Consider the following 22,481-nt stretch of genomic DNA (forward strand, 5'->3'; position numbering starts at 1 on the left):
AGGGATGGGACACGACCAACACAAACAGGAAGGCCACACTAAACACCTGTAATCTCACTTTCCTAAAAACTAGAAGCTGGCCCACACAGTGACCTTTCCCTTCAGAGGCTTTCCCTTTGCCTCTTTCACTTTAATGTTATCTCTGTACAATACTTTACTCTGTGTCAGTCTCCAGTAATGTGACTGCAGCTAATCCAGTCAAACAAAATTTATGTGGTGCAACTGAGGCTACAAAACGGTTCAGATCCAGTTTTTATATAGATGCAGTGGCTCCAGGATGCCTGCAAAGGGGCTGCTAAGTTAGAGTAAAAGCTGGTGAGTCTATCCTGCTGCCTGGCACTGGTGCCTATTGCAAGCCCCACTGTCACCCAGTAGACATGAGTGTCCTCTAGAGTACTCTGGGTGTGTGTATGTGAGAGATGGCTCATGGGCGGCCAGTTTACAGCCAGTTTAGTCTGAGCCGGGACTTGCAGTTTCTTTTCAAATGTGCCATGCCTATAGACACCTTTATTTTAGATTTAATGGGAGGATGGGAATTGCTTTTACCAGCCTCCTTGTCCTTTGTGTGACCGTTGCTCTGCTGAGATGCCTGTTAAGGATCAGGTATCTGCAAGCCTGTATTTTTTCTGCACAGGCCCTGCGTCGGGCTGACAATTTTTTTTTTTTCCCTTGACACTGGCTTGGAAGCCAGCTGTTTTTATTTATTTATTTGTTAATCTACGAACGTCCTTCTCCTATCCATCGCCTAGCTCCCCTCAGCGCGGTGTTAGCTGCGAGCCGCCCAGGATGCCGCGCAGGAGAAGTTTATTTCCTCCCTGCGCACCTCTTCCTCGAGAATCCTCCTCTGTCAGGCAATTAATTTAGAACGACGGTAAAAGCTCGTAATACTCGGTCGGGACGGCAGGAACCGCTTGAGGAAATGCCATCGCGGGGTGGGTTTTTCTCTCTTTGCGGTGCTGCCGGGATGTTGTTATTCCCGGCCCCCCCAAGCCGGTCCCTCTCCCGGTGAACCGCGGGCGGCCGGGCTGTAGGGGGTGCAAGAGCTCCACTGAAGCCGCGGGCCCGTCTCGTCCCCTCAGGGCAGTCCCTGCCTGGAACCGGCCTCCGCCGGCACCGGGAGCCCGGCGACCCCCCGAACTCGCATCGGGACGGTGTAAGGCGCGGTCCTAAACCCGAAGCTGTAAGTGAGACCTCAAAAGGGGAGCAAGCTTGTGTCCACCCCCGGGGCTCTGTCCGTCCCGCCCCCTCCCCATCACCCCGGGAGCACGGCGGGCCAGATCGGCAGGGTCGCTTCTGCGGGTTGCCGGGAAGGAGTATTGGTGCCGGAAAGGAATGCCAAACTAGTTTCTTCCCCAAGGAAGTGTAGTCAAGGGGCAAATGCGGTGTTTTGACTATATAGGGAAATATATATATGTATATATATATATACACACACATATAAATAAGAAAGCACTGTTAATGAGGATTTTGTTTGGAATTATAATTCCAGCTAGTATTGTATTTAACCTTATGAATGATCTCTCTCTCTCTTTTTTTTTTTTTTTTTTTTTTTTAATTCTGTATGTTACTATTCGCTTATTTTTAAGCAACAATGCATTTCACTTTTGAACCTCAGAGCTGCCGTCTGCCACTTAAGAGACCGCTCAGCTTAAGTGATTGTCACTCAAATTAGTCCTGCTGTTCTGTGATATATAAGTCGCCTTCTGTACTGCCTGGATTAGTCAGTTCAATGGCAGTGACAAACACGCATTTTTTGTTGTTAGAGAGGGGATTCTCACATGGGAAAACACATGTACATCCAGTCGGGACACATGCATTTCCCACCAGAGAGAGAGGGGGAGAGTTTTAGCAAACGTATTTATTGCTTATTCTTGCATGCATGTTCCGTGCGTTGGGTGTCACAGCTTGACAACAGGAAATAAGGTATTGAAGAAGTGTTTGGGCACGTAAAGATGTGACTCTTGAAGGATTAACAGAGCTCTGCAGTTAAAAGTATGAACTGATTATTTATAGCTGTGAATTTTGTAACACTGAAATGGGGTTAAGCCTGAAAATAGCAGGTACAAAAGGGAAGATCCAAATCTGTGCAGCCTGAGTTGGCAACGTTTAAAGGGAACTAAAGCCAACGGAAGCTGTGTGAGGCACTTGAAAAAATCATTTTGTTCCCACAGAAGTGCAAAAGCATCAGGGGAGAAAATTAATTCAGTACTCGTATTTCATGATATGATATCAAATATTTAGGGAGAAAGTTAAGAAACATTATATAAGGAAGACTTCACCAGTTACACATGTTTAAGAAAACTGATACTCTGATGATGGAATATTATAGTAATTTTCTTAAATATTTTTAGTCTAAAAAGATTGCACTGGGCTAACTTTAATATTTGCTACGCTATAAAGTGTAATTTTTTCTCTGAAGTGATTTTCATAATGTGTATCAATCCACTCTACTTTGGTAGGAAAAAAAAAATCCAAGCCCAATCAATTTCTCCTCACTGTTATTAGTAGCTTTATTCCAGAAAAAAATTATGAATTCAGAAAATATGCCAGAAATTAATTTTCTGTAGGTAGACAAAGTTGGAAGAGTCATCTCTGCAAATCTGTACTGCCTTCAGCTGTTCCAAGACTCCTGTTGAAAAATTAATTCCAAGGAATAGCGCAGTTTTTGCTATCAGAACAAGGGAGCTCTTACTGTAACATTAAAAGAGGCCTCAGAAACTTTTGCATTAAATGTTCTGTTATCTTTCTCACAGAAAATGGAATTGCACCAACCTGATCCAACCAAAGCTGAAGTGAATAGGCCAAATAAATTTCCCCCTGTACTTCAGCACATTTTTTCTTATTTTTCTTTTTCAGAAACTTCCTGTGTTCTCTTCTTATAAATAATTTGAAAAAACCCATACATTTTAATCTAGCATGCTTTCATACACTAGAAGACAAATTTTAAATGTGTTTTCTGTGGTCATCTGTATAAAAAAACAGATATCAGATCAGTTAAATTAAAAAAAAGCACTTTGGGTTTTCAAAACTAGGCAAAACCACTGGAATTTCAAATTTATTTTTTTTTCTCTTGATTATGAATCAGTTACAGAAAATATTTTCCATTCCTATGTAAATAAAAAAAATTGATCTATTTATAGACATGAGGATAAGGCAAAACATTAAAAGAAGAATGGAGTTTTCAGGTTTGTCTGTTTAAATCAACAGGACTGCTGCTGTATGAATTAGGGCTTTTGCATGTACATGTTACCTGTGACAGTTATGTGGGAAGTTATATATATATGTATATATATACACATTAGGATATATAGCTATAGTCTCGGTCTGATCAAGATTCTGTTTCTTTATTGGTTTTGTGTGGGAGAAATGCTGCTTTCAAATGCATGGGTTTTATTACATCCCAGAATTTTATCTGTAGTTATTTTTTTTCCTGGAAGTTAGAATTGATCTCCATGTGCATAATTTCATTTGTAATTTTTCTCAGAAGCTGCCATGAAGTACATTCTAATCTTATTTATTAGAAGCAGTTGCCTCATGATGAAACTAGTTTTTGACAAGGCGACACGGGCTGTTCTATAGGAGCTACTCATGTTAATGACATTGGTTTCAGAGAATAAAATAATGTGGAATGAATCATGAAGTTATTAATGATTTACTACATGAAAACATACCAAAATAGATTTTTTTGAAACTTGCAGGTTTTTTTTCTGTTTCTTTAACTATGCATTGAGCTTGTGAGCAGAGAGCATTAGGAGGACTTTTCATCCTGATTAAAGATTGACGTGCATAACTCAACGTGCACCGAAATGAAAATATGCCCCTTAGAGCGATGGCACTCGACCTTTAACAATTGAAGAGCCATTTAAAATCACAAAAAGGCACACAAGTCAAAAATACAAAAATGCATGTGACAATTTTATTAAAAATTATGAATGAATGTATTAATCAAAAACAGTTAAGCAAATCCAAAGGCACTCTGCAATTTGTGTCTTAGGGCAAAATAATTGATTGGGTAGATTGTATGTTTTTACAAGAAGGAAAAGAGGAACTTTATATACGTAAATGGAAGGAAATGGTGAAAGATATCATCCAACAGGTTTGCAGAATAGCTGAAAAGAAACAGAACTGAGCCAGCATGTCATATGATTTCTCACTCAGACCCATGATAAAAGCTCTATATAGGCCTCTGAAGAATGAATTCCATAGGTTGAGTACCACTGCCATTAAATACTGTAGGTGCTGAGGTTGTTTTCTCTTTACTGTTTCTTTTGAAGTTATTCACTGTGTGAATATTAAGTAACATTTTTAGTGCTGTGATGATAGATCTTGCTTTTACAGAGTATTTTGCAACTAGGACAGCTTTTGCGTTGTTGAATGCAGATTTGGCTGTAGGGAAAGGCAAAACTCCCTTCTCTGATTATATTCAGTTATCTAACCTGAAAATCACTGCTGCATATTCTGCATTGGTTCCATACAATAAATTCCCATTCGATTTCCGGAGAAAATGTACGCAAAGGCTGAGTCAAGAATTGCAATAGCAATCCACAGTGGGAAAGAAATTCTTCCTATGTGTGCTGCTGCTGCTGCAGGCTGCTAAACCAGGATGTCAGTTCTGAAGCACAGAGCCAAAATTCAGCCTTGTGATACCTTTTTTCAGGCTTTTTGAACTCAGTGAGGCTATGGAGGGTAAGAAATTTGGTTTTTACTTATTATGAAGCTGTTTAATGTGAGATGTATGGCAAAGAAATACCAGCTATGAAATGTAAATGCTGAAAAATGGCATGACTGTTTAACTCCATGTTACTTTACAATGCTGTGGACAAAAATTGGAGCTGACATTTCTCTTTGATCTGGTTTACCCATCTCGCTCTGCTGCTATCAGCAGTGTGTGACAGCAGCAGACATTAGCTAGGAAAGAGGGAATAGGGAAGAAAGAAATGTAATCCTCCCCATGGCCTTAATGGGAGAATAGTGAATTAGAGCCAGACGCTACACTTTTAGGTGGACTTAAAAAAACAATGGCCTTCTCCCAGTGACTGTATGTGCGTGCAAGGATATTAGGGAATACAGTCAAATGGCCTCATTTATTTGAAAAATTAGTAAATAAAGGCAAAAAGACAGGAGACAAAATTGAAAAAGTAGAATACACCTGAACCCGTGCTGAAAATGTGATGTTTGGTTTCATTCTGCTTTACAAATCAGGACCTGGATCTTGCCCATGAAAATATCTTCCTTCCTTCTGAGTTTTGCCATATTTTTGGTCTTTGTAGCAGAGCAGGGAAACCTTTGTCAGAGGAACGGAGCAACTTCCCTCTAAGTAGACACTATTCCTTTCAGCTTCAAGAGGAGGTAGCTAAAATGGAATATGGTAGGTATTGATAAAATTGTGAATGATTTGGAGAAGGCTGAAAAGGAAGCAGCTTTCAGTATTTCAGTACAATGTTTTCGGGGCACCCAAAGAAGTTATTAGAAAGCAGATTTAAACCACATACACAAAAAAGGATGTTACAGGCTCTCTAACCAGAGAATATAAAAAAGGGTGAATACACTCAAGGAGTATTAGTCCATTTATGCTAGAAACTGTCCAACCTTTCTTAATTTCTGCCGTGTCCCCACTGCTGCTCTTGGTTGGAGACTATTAATTACCAACTGGCTGATCAATATAGTGGTTCTGATGCTTCTTTTGTGATTTCAGCATTTTCAATATGGGTTACTCGAAATTGCTCTAATTTCTAAGACCTGAATCTATCATGCATTCCTGTGAGGGTCTGCTTGTGTTAATACTTCAAAACAGGGAATACAAACCACTATTTTATATTTATATTATATATTTAATTTTAAAAATATTTAATTAGCATGGCCATACTGCTGCTTCTCCACTGATCACCTCACAGCTTTATGATGCTTTCTAATGCAGAACATTGTACCACAAATACTGTAATTTGTTTATCTAATTCTGCCCTATTTTTTCTGCTATCCCCCATTTTCATTTTCCTTACATTTTAAGAGCATTCCAGAATATTAGAAGAATTAAACCTGTGCTTGCCATTTTAAATTACTATTTCTTTTCTCTATTATGCCATAATTTCTAAAGTGTTAGACTGGTTTACTAGTCTAACACTTCTGTTAGACTAGTAAAGTAGTAAACTCAGCCTTCTGTTTCAGCCTTCTGTAGTAAACTGTTAGACTTCTGTTAAGTCTTCTGTTTGGTTGGTTGGTGAATCAAGAAGGAAAAAGAGACAGCAAGCTTCTTCCCCTTGTGATGGTTGTAACTGTAGCTTCCAGTGACCTTTTTAACAGAGGACATGGATAAGATTGAGGTACTCAATACCATTTTCCCCTCACTCCTTCAGTGGTAAAATTAGCGTTCAGGAATCCCAGGTCTCCGAGGCCATTGGGAAGACTCTGGAGAAAGAAAACCTTACCCTTTGTGAGGGATCAACACTAAGTAAACTGGACATAAAGGAATTTATGGGACCCAACAGGAGACATCCACAAATGCTGAGAGAGCTGTCTGATGTCATCATGAGGCCACTCTTGATTATTTTTGAAGGGCTGTAATCACTGGAGTAGTTTCCTGACAATGGAAAGAAAGCAAATATCATCCTAATCCTGCCATTATGTGGGATCTTGAGAGGTTGCTGAAGTGGGACAATGAGAATCTCCAGAGCTGAGGGAAGGAAAATGCCAAGCCTTGGCCCTGGGGAGGAAATTCTAGGCACTCACATGAACAAGGGTTGACTGACTGGAAAGCAGCTCTGCGGAAAAGACTGCGGGGCTCCTGGTGGACACCAAGTGCAATGTGAGCCAGCAAAGTGCCCTTGTGACAAAGGCAGTTAGCAGTAGTTGGCTTCACCAACTCCAATATACTCCTTGAGTGTATTCACCCTTTTTTATATTCTCTGGTTAGAGAGCCTGTAACATCCTTTTTTGTGTATGTGGTCGAGGGTGATGATTCTTCTCCTCAGCCACGCTGAGTGCCCATCTGGAGTTGTGTGTCTAAGTCTGAGATGCCCAGTGCAAGGGAAACTTGGACATGCAGCAGCAGGGCCAGTGAAGGGTCGCAAAAGTGCCAGAGGGATTATAGCCTCTGACATAGGAGAGACTGAAAGAGCTGGGATCGCTTAGGCTGGAGAAGGGGAGGCTCAGGAGCAAATCTTACCAATGTATGATAGCAATGAAGAAAGTGGAGCCAGACTCTTCTCAGTGGTATCCATGGAAAGGTTGAGAAGTGATAGGCACAAAATGAAACAGTAAATTCTACATAAATGTAAGAAGAAAAGAAAAAGTTACTGTAAGGGTGATTGTTCACTTGACCAGATTGCCTAGAAAGGTTCTGGAGTCTCTATCCTTAGAGATATTAAAAAAATGAAGCTGGTCAGTATACTTTTTTAGTTGACCCTGCTTTGAGCAGTGGTGGTGAACTAGATGATCTTCAATGAAGTGCTATATGGGCAAATGCAGAGTGTAATGTGTGCTACTCAGAAGAGTATTGCACATGGTAGTGATGACTAGGTTCCACAACAGGACATCTCCAATAACTAGGTTTCTGCTTGATGCTGCACTGTGCTATATGGACATGTCATATTTTGGCAGTGCTCCTCCCTGATTTTTGTAACACAGACATGGGTTACACAGAGTTCAAAAGTCCAAAAATGTCAGTGGGAGATTGTTGTTGAGTGAGCAGTGCCTAGAAAAGATTCCAGGTCTGGACTCTGGACTTTGATCTGGAAGTACGTACAGAACTACAGCTGAAAAAATCTGGTGAGGATTACCAGAGAGTTTAAGAGTGCTGGGGCTAGGTGATAAGTCTTGATGCATGAGTGAAAAGGGTGCATTTCAGGTGGGGTGGGAGGCAGGACAGTGACACACAAAATCACATGTCAAGGAGCACAATATAGCTGCAGCATGGGGAGTTGCATCCTGAGAAGTAACCGATCCTGGCAGCAAAGTGTTTGAATGGCAAAATTGAGGCAAAAAAAAAAAAGAGTATGCTTCTTGAATATATTAACATGGAAGTAATGAACAAATATGTAAGTTTATCCATGGACTCAATTTTAATATCTACATCTTAAGGGGTGCCCAAAAATTGGAGAGAAGACGCACAGCGATTATTTGAAGCCCAGGAGGAGGCATTTTACTGCAAGAAACTTAAAGATCATTCTGCTTATTGTATTAAGAATGTCAGAGGTGATTTGATCTCACTGTAAAAGTAGTGTCAGGAGAGATAGTGTGGGATACTAAAGGCTCTTTAATCTAGTAGAGAGAGGCATAATTAGAACCAATGGCTGGAGGCTGAGGCAAGGCAGAGTCATCTGAGAAATCAAGTACACAATTTCACAGTAGGTCTGAGAAGCCTTTGAAACAGGGGTAAAGTGGTGGCTTTTCCTTCTCATGTTGACTTCAGCTCAGGACTTGATGTCTTTTTGGAAGATGTGTTTCTCCAAGCTATTGTGCTGCATACAGTGAAAACAAGATGAAAGGCAGGCTTCTTATTAGTCAGGAGGTTAGTTTTGTCAGACTGATAATGGATTCCCTACTGGGCAATGAAGCTCTCTGTCCTATTACTGACTGTGTAATATTCTTTAAGATAACTGGATAGTACAGCAAAACATTTGCTTTTGGCCTTAAAATCTATGGTTTACATTGGAGGAATGAAAGAACTTTTCACTATGTATTTCTAACCTTAACTGTTCCTGCCCTGCTCTGCCCAAACAGCTGTAAGGCAACATCACAGCCATCAGCTCTAAGGCCTGATCTGGTTGTCTTCAAACATCAAGGGTTGTGAGCGCTAAATGTATTCTAAATATTGTATAAACTGAGTTTAGAAGTGCAGAACTCGAGGAGCAGTTTCAAGGCGCTTCAGAATAGTGTATAATGCTTACATAAAGATGATAGAACTATTATGCTCTCTCTAAAAATGAATCCATTTTAATGCAAGCCGTCAACAGGTTAATATTTTATAGCATAAATACTGGCAGAGAATCCGTGCATTCTTCTCTACTTACATTTTCATGAGCTCAGTAAACTGAAACAATAATCTTAATAGTAATAAAAAACAAGACTAAATTACAAGTTGCAGAGGCTATTGTCAATTTTACAAATCCAACAATAGCCTGCAGGGTTCCAGGTTTGTTTCTGGCTGCTCAGGAAGCTTGTGTGATTTGCTCACACATTTTTTTCTTATACCCCAGAGCTGTGCATCTGCTGGAGTCAGGGATCTAATATTCTCTTTGAACTTCCTTAGCACCCTAGTGCATGCTGTGATCTATAATTAGTGCACGCGCACACACACACACACACCCACACACACACACACAGACACTAGCTATATTAACTCCTAAATGTCAGAAGTTTCACTGTGTCCAGCACCTGGTTTAGGTGCTGCACAAGAAGAATACAACTCTTGCTGTAGCCATGAGATTGAAAGTCTGTAGTTATGACTTGTGTTCTTAGGGGGATACAAAAATAGAAAAAACAACTTTTTGTTTTTCAGGTGTGATACTATGATGCAGTTTTCCAGATATGAAATACCTAGATCAAGGAGGCAGTCATAAATTGCATAGAAACCTAAACTGTTTCAGGTTCAATTAGTGATAAAAGATGTGACTACAACTTCCTTGTGAGAGGAGGAGGAGGGCCAGATGCTGATCTGTTCTCTGTGGTGACCAGTGACAGGACCCGAGGGAATGGCCTGAAGTTGTGTCAGGGGAGGTTTGGGTTGGATATTAGAAAATGTTCTTCACCCAGAGGGTGGTTGGGTGCTGGAATAGGCTCCCCAGGGAAGTGGTCACAGCACCAAGCCTGACAGAGTTCAAGAGGCGTTTGAATTATACTCTCAGGCACATGGTGTGATTCTTGAGAATGGTCCTGTGCAGGGCCAGGAGTTGGACTTGATGATCCTTGTGAGTCCCTTCCAACTTGGCATATTCTGTGATTCTGTTAATATCCCTGGAAGACCAAGATGCTTTCTTTTTCTGTCCATAGCATATCATGGCTAGGAAATGACAATATGTATCACTTCTGGAGAGAGATCTTTGGGAGAAGATCAGAAGCCAGAAGTAGTTTGGGGTTTTTTTCTGTTGTTAAAAAAAAAAACAACAAAACCAACTTAACAAACAAACACACTCAAACAAACAAAAATCGGAAAACGAAAAACACCAAACAAACAATTCCTTCCGCCTTCTCCCTCCCTGCCAAATAACCATAAAAGCACTTGGGATAAGTGGGAAAATAGTGCAGGTAAATCTGACGAGTTGTGCCATTTGTGAGCATTCTTATTAGAGACTTAAATGACTCCTACCTACCTATCTAAACCAACTGGGTAAAAGTCACCAAGTTCCATGGCATTATTTGCATTTGCATGGGAAACTGAAGTCTCAGAAGGCTGCCAGGTGCTCCACTGTGAGCACTTAATAGGTTTCTTGGGGAAGAGCAACACTTGTTGAGTAATTGTTTGCAATTAGGAGTGCTCTCGTTTCTGCTAATGATGGTGATTCACACAAACCTGCATTTGTTTTGCAGTAATGAGGAAGACATTAAACACCTCGTATCCTTGAGATATCCAGTCAGTTTCAATGGCAATAAATAAAATGAAGATAAATAGTAATGGGAGGAGGGGAGCAGATGTATGGAGGGGCACTGATCAAATGTTTATCATGGAGTGTAGGCAGAAATGTAGAGGAATGTATGGATTTGTAGATTTTAACTTCCTAGTTAGTGCAACTAAAGAATAATTATGTTCAGTCATATTTAGCAACATAGTTATAGATCTGTATTCTGTTATTGTTGGGGACATCCCAACAGCTATGTTTGAAGCTTTTTTTCAGAGACTGAAGAAGAATCTCTATTACAGATCTTTGAGATGATAAACTATAGTAATAAGAGAGTCAAGATCCCAGGTTAGCAGAAGACTATATTCTCAACGAGGAATTCACTGTTAAAATTACATTAGTATCTTAAATGTCTGAAATAATTGCAGGGCCAGGTATTTATATTCCTGACACTGCTTTTAGTTTTTCAATATGCTATTGAAGTGTGCCAGGCTGTCACTAAAGAACAATATATATGTGTGTGAAAACTACAATATTTTGCACCAGTTTGCTGTTCTGTCAACTTTTTGAAAGTTTTGGAAAAAGTCTTGGAAACTTCCTGATGCAGCAGGCACACAGTATTACTTCCCAGATTATTAGATACCCTTCAGTCAAGCAGTGTTTGTTATTACTTTTATCCATTCTTCTCTGATACAATTAGTAGAACTTTGCATACATATGAGCAAAAGGAGAAACAGAAGGTAACTCCAAAAGTTCAGGCCTCTCTGGTTAGCAGATGGCTCAAAGGTTAGTGAGACTTGTGTTGGAGTGTAGGGTGTGTAGTCAGCATGTGTGCTTAGTTTTCCAGGGTGAACAAGAGTGGTTGCACTAAGCACACTGTAACTATATTGTTCCAAGAACTAAGTCTTACAGAATTACAATTTGATTTAAAGCCTGCTCCGTGGCTGAATGTCCAGGTGTCACAGCAAGATCAGAGGATGCCAGTGAATTTCCGGAACATACGTTAAGTCTTTCACTTCCCTGCTCCATCCCACCTCCTGGAGTCCAGACTGTATCTGGCTGTCCTGCAGGTCTAGCAGATAAGAACCTGAGAGTGATGTATTTGTTGGTTTTCCTCTCAACTGAGATGTAATCTAACTCATGTTAAACACATTTTAAGGATGTGGTGAATGCATGCTGTAATCACAGGGAGAAAAATCTGGATAAAAACAAAAATCCTTTGAAATTAGAAGCTGTTATTAAAGCTGCAAAACATGGGTTAGATTGATGTTGTGAAAGCACCAATTAAGTAGCACCCATGATAAATTATCAGCAGTGTAATATACTAATTGAAGCAGAACAGTTTTTTAGTCTAGTTTTTCTGCTGTTGTGCAGGCAATGCAAATAAAGGGTCAGAATGCACAAATGAGAAGATATGTTAATCTGGAGTCCTGTAAATCACTCTGTAACCTAGAAGAAATGTGTAGCAAGTCTTACTCTTTTCAGAACCATTAAGCAAAGAAGTACACTCTTTTCCTTGCATATGCTTAAGATACAAAGTGATCAAAACTGTAAAATGAAGTATTCCTTTAGGAAGGCTAGCAGTTTGGCCAGTGTGTGACTTAATTTTAGGTAGAAGAGAATGTCTCATGGGGTTCACACTGGGTGCAGCATAAAGTATAACATGGAGTGAAACTGTCCATACAGCTTCTGTATGGCCTTCATAAAGAAACTGAGATGTGCGTAGATAGATAAATAAAACTGTCAAAAAGTTAGTAGGTTGTTTGTTTGTTTTGAGGGGTTTGGTGTTGATTTGTGGGTTTGGTGGTGGTTTGTTTTTTTTGAGAAAATTATCTTCAGTAAGAAAGCTGCCTAACAGCAAAGAAAAGCAGTACAGTTTTTGTCTTGTGCTGTTCAAACTAAGTGCAGGAATGCAGGGAACTTAAAACTCTCTGCCTGAAGATTATTTCTATTCCACTGCTCCATGGCAATTCTGACTGATTTAGGCGAATTTTGAGGAACACTTGCAGCATGAGTATGTAGTCCTGCCTACCACATCATCTTCCACTTGTCTCTGAAATGTGGATTAAGAGTAGGTGATTTGAGTACTTGCAGATGCTGGAATGAACGTGAAGCAGTAAATAATCCCTCCAACCTCTACTCTGAAAAAAGGCAAATAAGTATATTGCAATAGGTATTAACATGTCCTTTCTCTCCCTCTCAGGCATGCAGGTTATTTCAGTTTACTTAGAAAAGCAAATGTCAAGCTATTTTCAATCAGAAAATATATGTGCATTATCTCTGCACATATATCTCTACTGATGTTTGTTCGACAGTCCTTAACAAAGTGCATGGTGTGGATACATTTAGGTTTTCAACTCCTTGCTCAGTTAAAGCATATCATATAGCCTAAACTGGATCAGTCAAAGGGACCAAAGGAGTTTCCAGCTTTATTTGATTCAGAAAACTGGCTGAAAATTCCCTTTACAAGTACAGTACACTGGGCCTTCAGCTATAGTGAACCACTGGAAAGCGATAGTTTATCATTCACAGCAGTGAAAAAGGAGGTCATACAAGGATCACCTCTCCAATGACATAAACATGAGACTTTTCTCACAAGCTGTCAAACTTCAATTGTTGGTGAGATCTGTTGTGTCAGTGTTTCATAATAATTGCTTCTAAGTCTTGTTAAGGGTCTAAAACAAATTACCTGAGTGACATGCTTTTGGCACCAGTGAAGGAACAGCGAGGGGAATACATATTGCATAACAGACTTGCCTATCAAGTTTATTGCAGCAATTTTACTATTACTTTCCACTATTTGAAATACTATAATAAAAGTTGCAAGTTGTCTCATGCTCACAAGGAAACATTTGTTCCCTGGATAATAGTCTAGCTGGCCAACATAAACTCATTCATAACAATAGACTTCTTTTTAAGAAGGCGTATTTTAAACAAGCTGAAAAAAAGTTAATCCTTTCAGTTATGAAGGCTTTTCTTTAGATTTAAAAAGTATATTGACTGTCTTTGCACTGTAAGTCAGTTACTATTTCTTTTACAGCATATACAATAAATGTATGGCAGATTATATATATTAATGAAAATCAACAACACACCATCCTAGCCTACAGAAATAAACTTGTTTGCAAAAATATATAAAATTTAACACAATTTTATATATGAATGTTATATATATTGAGATATATGAAATTATATGTATTTCCTTGTTAATAGCTGTAGAGAAAAGTGAAATGATTGTCTACTTGCAAAATGCTGATCCTGTTTGATTATGCATACTGAGATTTATATGAGAGTGTGAAAAGGGGTTCTAGGCATGGGTTTTTGCTGATTTTGTTTTGGGGTTTTTTCATTGACCAAACATACAAATAAAAATCCCACTGAAAGAAGAATGGGTCAGCCCATCTCCTTTTTACTCTCATAAGCATATTCCATACAGAAGTTCAAATAGGTAATCACTGTACCTTGCAAAACTTAGAATGTCAGAGTGAGTCAATTTAAGTGTAAAATAACTCAGAGGCAGACAAGAGGGACAAATACTTGATTATTTACTTTTGACTACCACTTCTCTAGGCTTTTATTTAAAAAAAAAAGCAGCCAAACACCCTCTCTGTTTTCAGGGCCTGGTCTATTTTTCAGGCACTAACTGCTTTTTGGATTTGATAAACAGGACACATCAACTAACAATTTAAACTCCAAAGCCATGGTAATAGGTATGCGGCTTTTTCCCAGAGGCTTGAAGTTAAAATGCTACAAGCGCTGCGGAATGGCAGCTAAACACATGTCCCTTGGGCTCTGCAAGGCTTCATTCTGCACAATGATGGAAATGTGAAAAACAAGTTGAATGCAGATTTGGCTGTTTCCACCACGCTGTGAAAGCCTAGAGGATTTTGTCGTTTATGTCAGAGGATCAAGCTTTCATTGCTCAGTTTAAAGCAAAAAGTTACTGCGCTAAACTTCACTTTCTACTTTGTCCAGGGCCAAAGAAATAGACCTTTTAATTAGGAGCTTGCAGACATGATGCTATCCTTAAAGTGGACATATTACTTTGCCTAACAAAAATTACCTTTGTTTGTACAGCTTTTTTTTGTGTGTGGCAGTTTTTTATTGCACTATCATGCTGCTCTTTATTCGGGTTGTTGGTGACTGATCATTTAAACAGCACCCCAATACATGGATTTGATGCAATCTTTCAGCTATTCTTATACAGAAGTGTCCTTCACTGTTACTTGTTCTTTTCAGTTTCAGAGGACTAACGAGTTACTATCCTGGCCCTGCACCTCCACCCCAGCACAGCCAGGGCCTGGAATGTGGTGGACATGCTCTCTGACCTGCTGTGATGGTTTCACTCTAGGCCTTCCTGGAGAACAGCTTGTAACCAGGAAGGAACTAGGAAAGTGATCATGGAAGTATTCCATGCTATTCCTTTACGTAACTTGAGGTATAAATAAAGCCAGCAGGAGGGACCTCGTGCTCTTCCTTTCCGGCGAGGTTCGAGGTCGGTGAGTCCCTGTCTCGGTCTGGCTTATCTGGAGCTGAGGCCTACAGTGACTGCTGTTATCTGCCATGCATGAGGGGAGAGTGCTGGGCCGTGTCCAGCCATCCTGCCTGTTCAAAGGGAAGTGGTGAGCTTTTGCTAATTTACCTTCAATTGGCTGGTTGACTTGTTTGGTCTTTGTCCCTTTTTGTCCTTTTCCCTTCTCCCTCCCCCTCTTCCCTTTTTGGGGAGCTGTTTGAGATTTCTGGAGTTGCGGTGTATAGTATTCTCATTGTCTATATCTGTCTCATATGTAAAATATATATATATTTTTGCTATAGCTTTGGCTGCTTAAGTAGGTTTTTTTTTCTCTTCCCTCTCTGGGAAGCAGGTCCTTGTTGTCGAGTTTCGGGGACTTGGCGGGAAGCCAGCTCGAAACTTGCACACCTGCACAGCTCAAGCTCTTCTGAATATGCTGAGATCACTAAGGGTTTTCCGAATGGTGCTTAGTTAGAAAGATGGGGTCTTGGAGAGAAGTAGTAGTTGACATGCAGTAGGAATTAATTTTTACTAACAGCTGTTATTTTAAGGATTTGTGTAGTCATATAGTTGATGGTTAGCAAGGGCGTAATTCCCTTAGAACTGCATTTGCTGGGTGCCAGTAAGAGTACAGGACTAAGGACTGCTGTCCTGGCTGAGGTTTGCACTTGCAGCTTGCTTCTGCCTTTGTAGCCTACTGTAAACGACATAAAAGCTGTAGTGTGTAGTGACTGATTAGTATTCTAAAATAGTTTAAGAGCCCTCTGATGGGCCTCCTTAACATGAATTGTCTAAGTCATGAATACCAGCGCCAAAGGAGACATAAATTAAGCCATGTATGTTAGTATGTAGTTGGCAACTACAGTTATATGGACCTTTCTCTGGTAATATATTTGTAATATATTGAATCAGCAGCAAAGATGCAACAATAGCCTTCTCCAGTAAGCAAAGAACTCAATTTCATTATGTGTTTGTGCTGAACAGGAACAAATGTAGACCACAGTGTGGTCTCCATTCCAATTTGTGGTCTGAGTATTATTATTGCAAAATAATGCTGATAATCCATTATGGTGGATATATGTATGTGAAATTTCACAGTTCCTTCCATAGTCCTTGACATCAGACCATCATTCTGCAAAAATAAAGTCATTCCACTTCATTTCTAAAATAAGACAAGCCTTCACCTCTTGCTGAGAAAATACTGTCCTACAAAACTATGTACCATTTATCACATATGGCTCATGAACCCAAACCAAGCACTTTTCTTAACAGCCCACAAACTGACAGTGAGAAATATTGTTCTGTCATTTTTGTTCTCCACATATATACTAGAAACAACCCTATTTCAGATCCATTGTTCAGCTATGGTCTGGACAGCCCAAACTACTCTTCCCAGCCTCCAAATATATAGTGGGTGTAAACACAACAGCTCCCTGATTTACCTCCTGATATTGGCTAAATACCACACTATGAAACTTCATGTTACGTGAACAGTTTAATGCCTAATTACTGTGTCTGTGTGTGCAAAATTAGAGTCTCAGTCTAGAAAATTTGGCTCTAAGTTGTTTGAGAGCTTGGTTCGAAGAGTGTGGATTTTTCATTATTATACTGTAATTATTATAAGTAAATCTTGAATTTTACTTCAAACTTTATCAAGGTCTAAAAATATTTAGAATCTTTAAGTTAGTTTTATCCATGTGGTGACATATATCTTTGTTTGAGACTACAGATGAAAGTATTTTGCAGTTATTTAGAAACTAATCTCTGTAAATCTGTTAAATAATAAAAAGAGTAAAATATTTTATCATAAACTTTTGTGATACAGGAGGTAATCTTTGAATTTCAAACTTATTTTTATGGCTAAGTAGAAGACATATTTTCTGTGAAAAGTCCATTTGGACCTTTCTGTAAAGATGATTTGCCAGTGAGGGCCAGTGAATTTGCCTAACCTCGGGTTGGGCAGGAGGAATGACCATTGCCTTTCTCATCTCTCCTCTTCTGAGTAAATTTTCGAGTACGTGTATCTGTGTTATTCATAGACTTTATCAGTCTGGTCCCATTCTTCCATCAGGGAGCCATAATGAAGAATAGCTATTTGACACAAAATGCTTATGTTGTCATGTTATTGTCCTATTATTTATTGCCTAGCATTGTGTTGGGATTAAAGATAAACGGCCCCTGCTATGATTGCTGAGATTTTGGGATTAGTTCTTATTCCAGAACAAGCAAGCTGACTGGACAAGTGGGCTGATCACATATTTGTGACATTTCTACGAGTGTATTTACTTCTGAATCTTGGACCTGAAATTAGTGTATTTTTGCCCTATGTTTGTGAGGAATAACCTTTCCTACAATAATCTGAAGGAATGCTCAGATAGGTCGCTGAATATCAATTAAGTCTATTGACTTCAGTGACACAGAATATGACCGTACACCTTCTGTGATTTATACAGTGCTGTAAGCTAAAATATCTTTTGCAGAATGACGATCACTGCACTTTTCTGACAGCTAATTATGTGACTCTCCCAATTTGGAAGTACTAAACAAGATTTCTGTTATAAACAACATCATAAATCTAGAATAATTCAAGTTTTATTGTAATGCATTACATGGAAGTTTAGATCATCTGCTGAGGTTCCCTTGCATCTTTCCTTCTCTCCACACTAGTGAAGTAGTACTGGATGGATCTAGACCTACCATGAAATGCTGTTTCTGCTTTCAGAAATTCCAGGTTCTATCAATAAAATCCTGGGAGACAAAGAAATTAATTGAGTCTGTAACTTTGTCAAACCATTTGAGTTCAGGTTGTTCCCTGATATATAAAAGTGATTTAACATTATTTTGAATATGGTTGTTTGTTTTTTTTTTTAAATTGAGGAGTACAGATTAATAAATTATGCCAGTGTCAGAGATTTTGGTTTTGCTTGTTTCAATCCACTGTGAAATTGTGTGGACAGTTAGTATTACTCATGATTTTTTTACAACAAAATGCAAGATTTTTGAAATTTGCTTTAACTGTAGTTTAATCTCATGCTGTGACCACAGAAAACTTGTAGGGCATGTTGTTCATACAAGCACACAGATCAGCGATGATGGACCAGAGTGTTTACCAGATCAACCAATCAGACATTTAGTAAACTTATAAGTTAAATGAAGTCAGACACTGCAACTACAAGGCAATTTCCTTTTCTGAATTGAGATCAATATTTACTAGCTTTCTGCAATGTTGCCTATGCTTGCTTGATCAGCATCTGCTTCTGAAGACCATTGATTGTCCAGAAGGCCTTTTCAAAGGCAGATAATGCTCTTTTCAAATACACTTTGTATTGATCAGCAAAAAGAAAGTTTTTTGATGGTGCAGAGTGCAAAAGCCATTTATAAAGATTAAGGACAGTGATATGTCACTGTGGGTCACAGTGAGGTTGAATTAATATGGGCTAATGCATGTTCTACTTTTGAGGACAATAGACAAAAGTATTCGAGGATTTAAGTGATAGTATGCTTCCACTTGCAAAATACCTGCTATGCTATCTCCAGGGACTGAAACCTTTCTCCTTCAAAAATGAATTGCTTGTTCCTACTCTTCAGTCTCTTCCCACACAACTATTCGTATTCTATGCCCTATGACAAATTAATATATTAACTTGATGGACTTGGTGGAATTTGATCAAACAAACAAAAAAAAAATCTTTGCTTTTAGGTGTTTTAAACCAATATGAAATAAAGAGGGATGAATGCGGCCAGAATTTTAAAAATAAATAGCCTAGGATAATGCCTTGGGTTTTCACAAAAAAAACCCCAAGGTTAATCCAAAACTGAATTTCAGAGACTTTAACAGGCTTTACTTTTGATTCTTCTCCCTGCTATGTCATGTTGGAAAAACATAGTACATCTGAATTTTGTCCTAGAAATCTAAGTGTGTTCTAAAAGCGGTCGTATCTTCCTGAAAGAAAAAAAGATGATGGGATATTCACAGAGTTATTGGTGTATGAGCTGGCACTATGAGTTTAATACAGGAAGTGAGGTTTCTCCAAGGATGTCATAGACCAGTTATAATTCTAAAATAAGCAAAATGGAAAGAGCATGTATGGTCTGCTGGTATCTACATCCCTCCAACAATAGCAAGTGCAGCATATTTATGAAATAAGCATTTGGTTTCCTAGCTGGAGTTCTCTGCAAATGCCAAGGTTGATCACTGGAATATGGCACATATCTTCCATTAAAGTAAACAGCAGTGGCATATATAGTCAAGGACAAAACTCCAGTCTGAGTCTTTTATCAACATCAGTAAGATATGTTTTACATACAGGAAATATGTGTCTTGAGCCTCTTGTCAAAACTTTCTCTACACATATGAAACTTCTTCGAAAAAAAAAAAAAAAGGTGATATCCACAAAGGCCAAATAACTTTCTATTGTCTTAGCTAAAGGAAATTGATAATGATTAAACAATTTACTTGCCAGATCACTAAAGCTCACACTTTCATAATTTCTGAGCTTTCTGAATATGCATAATGTGGGGTTCTTGGCTCCTTTAACAGACACTGTCTCTCCTCCTGTGGTCACAATGCATTAAAAGTCTTTTCTCCAACAGGTGAAACTTCCTGGTGACACTTTCAAAGAAGGAAAGTACAGTATAAAACTGGTAAGTTGTTAACAGTTTGAATTTAGTTATGAGTGTCCAAGGAAATTGATTCTGATCCCAAATGCATCGTCATACTGTCACAAAAGCAGCCTGGGAAGGCTGAATTCTTTCTAGAGTGGCCAAATCTATCTGTGACAAGAACTTGACTGAAATAGAGAAGAGGCTACTTTTGTTTTTCTTTCTCCCCTTCTCATACAGAAGTCAGGGCTTTTCCCAATTTGACCTGGAGGCTTCCTTTGACAGTTTACTTTTTCTCTTTTAAATTCATTGAGCTTTTTTTCATAAATTCTTCTTGGTATTCATCCACATCAGGTCACTGGAGGATGTCACCACCTCCAAACGTTTTATCGTTCTTTTTCTTGTAGTGCTATTATATAATATGTTTATTATAGAGGATCCTGTCAAAGTGAAATCTAAGCTGGGTTGATCTGAGAGTTTATCCTTTATGGCTGTTTCCTGCTGTCCAGTTGGGGAGCTCTGGAGGTTATCTCTTTTCAGATGTGCTTTTTGCTCCTGTTCCACAAGGATAGCATGTCCTCAGCAGACCACAGTTTACAGCCTCACCCCTTTCTGCAGATGTCAGCTGATACTTTGATTCTAATTTTTTTTCCCTAAGACATAGCCCATTTGGTTAAATTAATTATTCCACCTCTCTATAGACCTGTTATCCTATTTAGAATATCCCTTTTGCTTCTTCACACCCTTTAAGATACTAGTGTAATTTAAATAGTAATTTTAAGTTTTTGTGAGAAAAAATTCTTGAATTCACAAGCGTTATGCATTTGAAAGTCTGTGGTCTTCACATTTAACATCTTAGTGCCTTTCAAAGAGGTCTTCATTTGTTGAGATGCAAAAAACATCTAACATTAGTATTAATATTTGACATATTAATTTTTCCATGAAGGTTCTCTCTATTTTGCACATATCATAAATGACAATATTAAGTTCTATAACAAATTTTTTAACAACATGTATATCTCATGTCAGTAAAAAAAAGTATCAGCTGCCACCATGATTAATGAGCAAACTCTAGGGGAAGAAATAACATGAATACTCTGCACACAAAGAGGTATTGCAATACAGACATTTTATTACCCATGTTCACAAATGAACCAAATAACTGCACACCCACATAACATGTGTTTATGGTTGATATAATTGAAGAAAATATGCCGAGAATTGCAGTTTTCACAAAACCAATGAATGTTTGTTGAATATGTAGTGCTGAATTCAGTGCCACTTAAGACTAAACACCTCAATGAAAAAAAACCCTTGAAAAAATCCCAAATCCCAAAAAAACCATCTTCTGCATTTTGAGTGAGAAAAGTAATGGACTTTTTTAAAACTCAAGAAAGACATCGGAAGACTAAGATGATATTGATATTGATATTAATGATATTATTATTACCATCATCATAATTCAATTTATATTCTATTGAGGGATATGGCAAAATAATATAATTTTAATATTTATTATTGGAAAAAACCCAATTGTTACACTTCAGAGCAATTTTTTTTTGTCTGATGTAAAAAAATAGGCATTGTTCATTTATTTTATGGGGCAAAAAGATAGTCAAAAGTGTTGTGGTTTGATTTACAAATCTGGTAAAAATAATTTTCAATATCTACATCGTAGCACAATCTGTGGTTTTAAGAGTTGCCTGTGTGGTAATCAAGACGTATAAAAGACTCCTTGAAAATATTGTAATTAAATAAACCATTTAGAGGTATTACATTTTGAAAATATTTTTTCCTTTAAGTACTCAGGCCTTTTTATAGAGCACTTTAGCTGCTAATCTTACAGACTTACAAAGTCTAGCATTTCAGGTTCTTCAAATCCCCCTTTGCAGTTATAAAGCAGAGGCAGCCTTCGTGCTGAACCACCTCTCCGTACACCTTGAGAGGTTTCCTGCTGAGTGCTTCCACTCTGTAGTGTACAGCTTGAGAAAGTTTCTATCACATTGAGTCCAAGAGACATTTTGTTCTTACTCGGATTCATTCTTTCCCTGAAGGAGATCTGAGCCCTGGCTGGAGTAATGCATAAATGGTCAAGAAGCTTCCCTTTGACCGTGAAGAAAACTATGCTATCCTCTCAGCTGGTGTTATCTCCTGAATTCTTTTCTAAGGCCCAAATTTTAATGGAGCTTGTTTTACACTTCACAGAATACTACATTAGCTTATTGAAATTTTGAATTACTTGTTAAAATAACTGTTGATTTTCAGGAGGCCATGGTTTTACCCCTTGTGTGAAAAGCTCATCTTGTTTAAGTTCATGCAAGGAATGTGTTTTTTCATGGGGCAGAGACATGATCAGAATAATTGAGTCCTTTATTACCCATTCTGAAGATGAGACATCCTGAGAGACTGAGAAGTAGTTAAATTGGGTTCATCTTGGATTATGTATTTCACAACACTTCTTCAGATCCAGAAGAGAACACGTGCCTTCTCAGACATCACTTAGTGGCCTCAACTGCAGCAAAGTAGATGTACCTCAAAGAGGTTCCAGGACAGTGTTTCTTGGAAAGGTTGCCCCTGGTTGAAACAGAAGCAGACTGCAGCCACATATCATGAGAAGTGGAGAGCTGCTAGAAGGAACAGTCCTTCTACATCACTGCCCCCCTCTTCCCAAGCTAAGCTCATTGCATTTTGTGTACAGTTTGCACCACTGAAATTCCTGCTCCAACACCAGCAACTGGTCGGTGTTACTGATGTTGCCAGGCAATTAAAATTTGCTTAGTCTGTGATGATGGATAATGTTCACTTGCTTAGGG

General features: G+C 38.7%; 1 long non-coding RNA gene across 2 annotated transcripts in view; it reads left to right on the forward strand.

Annotated features, from left to right (window-relative positions):
- The first annotated feature begins 989 nt into the window (after positions 1-989).
- The window catches only part of LOC135416326 (uncharacterized), a 67,697-nt gene continuing 46,205 nt past the window's right edge, over positions 990-22,481 (forward strand). Inside the window, exons 1-2 of one of the 2 annotated variants that reach the window (XR_010431546.1) lie at positions 990-1,180; positions 19,660-19,710. This is a non-coding gene — a long non-coding RNA (uncharacterized LOC135416326). The remainder of the gene's footprint in view (positions 1,181-19,659; positions 19,711-22,481) is intronic. The other variant, XR_010431544.1, reaches the window with a different exon arrangement.

Source organism: Pseudopipra pipra, chromosome 1 (genome assembly GCF_036250125.1).
Source record: "Pseudopipra pipra isolate bDixPip1 chromosome 1, bDixPip1.hap1, whole genome shotgun sequence".
Classification (NCBI taxonomy): Eukaryota; Metazoa; Chordata; class Aves; order Passeriformes; family Pipridae; genus Pseudopipra; species Pseudopipra pipra.